Here is a 6,507-nt window from a genome sequence, read left to right as displayed (position 1 = left end):
TATGGGTGAAACTTGAATGAACCAGAACTAGGAAGTGTGTCTCCTAGGGGTAAAACTCGAATAACTCAAACTAGAAAGTGCGTCTCCTAGGGGTGAAACTTGAATGAACCAGAAATAGGAAATGCATCTCTTAGGGGTAAAACTTAAATGACCCAAACTAGGGAGTGCGTCTCCTAGGGGTGAAAATTCAATGACTCAAACTAGGAAGTGTGTCTCCTAGGAATGAACTTAAATGACCCAAAACTAGGAAGTGCATCTCCTAGGAATGAAATCTCAATTTAGGAAGTGCGTCTCCTAAAAAAAATATAACTTGAAAGACCCATACTAGGAAGTGCTTCTCCTACGGGTGAAACTTGAATGAACCAGAACTAGGAAGTGCGTCTCCTAGGGATGGACTTAAATGAGTCAAAACTAGGAAGTGCGTCTCCTAGGGGTAAAATCTCAATTTAGGAAGTGCGTCTCCTAAACAAAAATATAACCTGAAAGACCCAGACTAGGAAGTGCGGCTCCTAGGGGTGAAACTTCAATGAACCAAACTAGGAAGTGCATCTCCTAGGAATGAACTTAAATGACCCAAAACTAGGAAGTACGTCTCCTAGGGGTAAAATCTCAATTTAGGAAGTGCGTCTCCTAAAACAAAAATATAATTTGAAAAACCCAGACTAGGAAGTGTGTCTCCTAGGGGTGAAACTTCAATGAACCAAACTAGGAAGTGTGTCTCCTAGGAATAAAATTAAATGACCAAAAACTAGGAAGTGCATCTCCTAGGGGTAAAATCTCAATTTAGGAAGTGCGTGTCCTAAAACAAAATATAACCTGAAAGACCCAAACTAGGAAGTGTGTCTCCTAGGGGTAAAATTTCAATGTAGGAAGTGTATCTCCTAAAACAAAATATAAACTGAAAGACCCAGACTAGGAAGTGCGTCTCCTAAGGGTGATGCAAGATCTTCTCAATAGCCTTTGCGTAAGCAGAATTGAGGCATTACACCTGAAAAATTCAAGCTTTGATATGAACATAGCCTTCATCCCTGTTTCAGACAAAGAAAACTTGTGAGTTTAAAATGCGGTGGTTAGTTTGTGGCCTTGACCTTGAAGGAGGCTGCTTCTGCACTTGCCAAGATAACTTTGATTTCAATTTGGAAGACCTTGCCTGTTGTCGACTACCCATTTTCTTTCAACCCTTATCATAGAAAACACCTCTGCTCTATTCGATCCCAATATCCTCTATCTATTACATTTGCTCATGAATTGACATTTACCGAACCTTTGCATTTCATATGAATCCCAAAGCATGTTGATTGTTACCAACTCAGTGCGCATACTGTTCTTTCCTGACTTATGCCACTTTGATGTGCTAGCCAAATCCATTTTGTGCAATTGGAAAGCTGATAGCAAATTTTGAAGTCATTTATCACTTGTTCTGACCAAATAGACTCAAGAAGGGACTCAAACAAAACAAGAGGAACAAAATAAGGAGAAAAACGAGAAAAGATGGTATCTAACAAGAAAATATTTTTACCCAGGAAAAAGAACAAAGTAGAAACTAATCTGATTTAAAGGTCATCTCCACTGACCATGACATGCATTTTGGATTAAGCGGCCTGATATGTCAAGCGAGTCTAATCTTTAACTCTTGTTATGCCTCTAAGCTGTGAAACTGGGCTTCAATGCTCCAATTATCATATCTAATCCACAATCCTCGGTCGACTTATAGTGCCCTGAAGGGTTTTCACCATCAAGCCTCTCTCATTCTTTTTCTCAACTCACCGTCACCTTACGGTGCCCATGAGGGTTTTCACCGATAAGACTCTCTCATTTTATCATCTTCTCTCTTGATGCTGAGAACAAGCTATTACCCCTGATGTAGGAAGATCATACTTTTACACCACACTTAATTTGGCATCCTCAAATATTAGTCGGAAGGTCTTTCTTTGGACCGTAATGTAGGATTTTGTATAGGGTTGGAAAGAAAGGGTGGCATGAAAGCTCAAAATAATTTAAGATGAAAGGGTTCAAAATTACAACTTTTGGAATCAGATCTTTTGGCAAAATTAAAACTTCTGCCCCAGTTTCTGGAGTTTGGGTATTTTTTTTGTGGATTTTTGCTTTGATGAAAATTTCTACGAAAGACTGCCCCACTTTGTGGGATTATGAAACATTTTATTTGGTGCGACCGAACCGTAAGGCTGCTTACGTATCTTGAGGTGTCAAGAATCAGGTCGGACGTAGTTCAAAAACAAAGTTGTTGTTTTTTTCTTTTCCTTCTTTTTCTTTTTCCCCTTTTTTTCTTTTCTCCTTTTTTCTTTTTTTTTTCTTATTTTTCTCTTTTCCTTTTCTAGTTCCTAACTCTATTTCTAATTCCAAAAGAGGGGTATGAAACAGAAATTAGGGCTCAAAAGGGGTAGTAAAGGATAAAAGTGTTTGAGTAGCAGAATAAAATGTCTTCGTCATACCAAACTTAAAAATGCCAAGTACAAACATGCAATTGAAGATAAGCAAACAAATCACACATAGTATCTATTGATGGCATCAATACAAACAAACGTGCCAATGGGCAATACCTTTGTCCCAATGAATGATCATTACTAGTTCGAAGCAGACTTGACTCAACCTTATCTTGATGTGGAAGAATGTATTTTAGCACTGACTGATTTACCTCAAACTGCTTGAGAGGCATCTCCTTGTTGTATGCTCTTATCAACCTCTTGATTTTCCAGACTTACTGCCTCAATTTCACTCAATTCAAAGTGCAGGTAATCTCAGAATGCGTGAATCTTTAATTGTTTCCTCAAACGCATCCTTTTATCATATTCAAAACTGTGTCATTGCTTCATGATTAGACTAACTTTCAAGATCAGGCTGAGAATTATGCGTGCATGTCATATCACTAGAGTCGGCATGAAAAGAACTATAAAAGGAAAAATGACCAAAACAAAAACTGACTAGAACTAACAGAAAATAGGAGATTGCATTAGACAGATGATGAAAATGGTTTGACCAAGACAAGCAAAATAGACATGGGTTACAACCCTAGAACAATCTTAAATAGCACTAGATGAGCTACAACAACTAAACGAACTAGACAAAATGAGAAGAAGAAGAAGAAGAGTTTGAGCCATAAGACAATGTCCGGATTACAACCCCGAAATAACTTGGACAACAAAAATGACAACAAAATAAACCACCAAAACTCCTTCTTGGCTGGCCAAGAAAGGAGTGTCTTTCCAATTACCAAACTCGACATATTAGCCACTGGATTGCACATCAAAATTGTTGGGACCTTCACCAATTTCAATATCATTAACTTCAGTCAGCAAGTTCCTAAGAGAATTCTCATACTCCCTGCCACCATGCATCTCCCCCACAAAATGTGCATCATCATGTGCATGTAAAGGATTTTGCGCGATGTTCTGGGTGTCAGTGCCCTATGTAAGCACGTGATTTTTGACCCTCCCCGAGAATTTTCACATTTTTAGCGTGAATATGTGAAATTGGGTCCAGTTAGCTATTTTAACTATTTTTACTTTATTTCGTTGCAAAAAGAAAAAAAATTCAAAAAATATATATATAAATTTTACTTTATGTATCTCTCACAAGCTTGAAAAAATACAAAAATTGCATTTTATTTTTGTACTTTATATTATTTCGAAAATTACAGAAAAATAAATAAAATATAGTTCTATTAAGGTTTTATAGTCATTTTAACTTTGAAAATACAAAAAATATTACTTCATATTTTATCTTAATATTGAAAAACGAAAATTACAAAAAAATAGTTTTATTAATATTTTGTAGCTATGTTAAACCTTGAAAAATATTTAAAAAGATATAGTTTTGTTTAAATACTAGTCTTATTTTTGGTAGTTATTTTGCTTACATAGGACTAGTTAAGCAACGTGTTCCTATTTCTCGGGTCCTGGCAAAAGAATAATATTCGGGTTTAAACTACCCGGTTTTAGGCCTAATTTTCGGACCGAGCCCATAATAAACCGTGTCCAGGACACGTGGGGAACCCCACCACGCGTGGGGGACATATGCCTTGAACCCCACCACGCGTGGGGCTCATTTTTTGAGGGCAAAACATTACAAATACACGGACAAAACATGAAAGGGGGGAGGATTTTGAATTGAAAAAGAGGACTTTGGAATTTTTTGGGGAAAAATAGTACTGTTCTGCTTTCTTCTTCAGAAGAAGAAAGAAAGCAAACCCTACTGAGCCTTCGACCACCGGACCTCCCTCCCCACGCTCACACTCCCCGTCACGACCCCTCCGTTAAACCACCCAAACGACCCTCAGGCAGCACAAAACAAGACCCTACCACTGTTCCTCTTTCTTCTTCAAAAGAAGAAGAAAGAGCAAACCCTACGGATCGGAATCCCGACTTCCCCAGCGTCCAAAAACCCAAAGACCACCCCGTCACCTTCCCCAGCTCCCTCTCCGCCATAACCACCAGCCCCCTCACGTCCAAAAACCAGCTCAACACCACCACCAAACGTCACTGCCCAAGCAGTCCACCGCGACCACTGTTCATCTTCTCCAAAAGGAGAAGAACAAAACCCTCCCCGTCGTCACCCCCACCAAACACCACCACCGTCGTTCCACTCCAAACCAGTCGCTCCAGTTGACCTCCTCTCCGTCACGACCCTTCCAGTAAACCACCCGAACACCACCCTCACGCAGTCGTTGAAAACCCAGCACTTCCGCCATTATTAGTCCAACAAGCAGTCGTTGCTGCGCTTCCAAGCAACGCACAGCTGCTCCTTCGTCGCGTCGTCACTGTCCCTCGACCTCTTCTGCTTCATCTTGTCGCACCGATCTGTTGCGTTGAGAAAAGTCAGTAATAGCGAACATGGCAGGTTGTTAGCACTTTCGGGCCGAGCTTTCAGTTCCCTGTGAGGTCGTTTTGTTCGCCGAGGTCTGGTTCGTCGAGGTCCGGTACATCGAGGCGCTGTCCGAGGTTCCGTCGTTGTTCTTCGTTCAGAGAGGTCCGGCTTGAGTTCCGTCGGAATCGTGTTTGTCGTCCTAAGTTTGCCGAGGTTCAAAGGTTAGTAAACCTCGAGCATTAAATAAGGAAATGTTATGTCAAAAGTTCAAAAAATGCAATATAGAAATTGGTATGATAATTTTCTGCTTATGTTTTCATCGTATGCATTTTTGCTCATTTTGCGTTATGTGATTCTTGTTTATTTGATGTCATTTAATTAAGTTTGACTAGTTGTTCTATGACACAAGTTTGCCGTTAATTTGTTCGCCCTTTCCTTCGCTTAGTTCATTCAAAAAAAAAAATTATTATTAGTACATGTTATTACTACTCCCGAAATACTCATTCGCTAAACTCATTTTATTAATTTTTTGACAAGTTATGAGATTTTAGTTGTAAAGAAGTCGTAAGGTTAGTATTGTTAAAGGCGTAGAAATGGCATCCTTTAAAAATAAATAAATAATAATAATTAAAAAAAATATATATAACAAAAAATAATAATAATAATAAAATAAATAAAATGAGACGAGCCTCGCCGGAAAAAAAAAACACAAGTTGCGGGGCCCTCTAAATGTATATATTAAATACTTAGATTCCGGGACGGGTCGATAGCAAATTTCACGGCCTTACCCAAAATAATAATGCGCTAGTTGCTCTAGGCGCGCGTTTAATAATTTACTTTCTTAAGCTCGGGTGCGCATTTCATGCGGCCCAAATCCAAATCTCAAAACATCAAATAAAATGCGTTCCGGATTGTGGGTGCATTTCATGTGACGCAGTCCAAAGACGTGTTTTAAGCGATGTTTACATTCTTGTAAAAAACAATAATAATAAAGCGGTTAAAAGTTAATAATTTGCACATAAGTTCATAATTGTATTAAAAATCAGATAATCAAGCCAAATATAACAGTTGAGCGACCGTGCTAGAACCACGGAACTTGGGAATGCCTAACACCTTCTCCCGGGTTAACAGAATTCCTTATCTAGATTTCTGGTACGCAGATTGTAATAGAGTCATTCATTTCCTCGATTCGGGATTAAAATTGGTGACTTGGGACACCCTAAATCTCCCAAGTGGCGACTCTGAAATAATTAAACCAATCCCGTTTCGATTGTCCTTTAATTGGAAAAAACTCCGCCTGCGCCCCCGCGGGTGCGGAAAAAGGAGGTGCGACACCCTAGACCACAATTATCCCTTCCTGAATCATTCTTTCTATCTCTTTTTTCAAAGCGCAACAATCTTCAATGCTATGCCCTTGGAAATTAGAGTGGTACATACACTGTACAGTAGGATCAAAACCTTTTGCATATGGGTCCGAAGTATAGCCGAGGAGCGGCTCAATCAGGCGAGACCATTTTAACTTTTCAAACAAGCTTGTGTAGGATTCTCCGATTAGTGTGAAACTATTTCTTTACCTTTGTTCCCCTCTATGCCCCTGTTTCCTAGGGTTTTTGGGTGCTCGAAAATGTTGTGAAGGCGAAAGAGTATTATGCGGTGCTGGTGCTCGCCATAAGGAGTGACCCA

This window comes from Nicotiana tabacum, chromosome 18 (genome assembly GCF_000715075.1).
Source record: "Nicotiana tabacum cultivar K326 chromosome 18, ASM71507v2, whole genome shotgun sequence".
Taxonomy (NCBI): Eukaryota; Viridiplantae; Streptophyta; class Magnoliopsida; order Solanales; family Solanaceae; genus Nicotiana; species Nicotiana tabacum.
The sequence above is the reverse complement of the archived record's forward strand: the minus strand, read 5'-3'. Positions refer to the sequence as shown.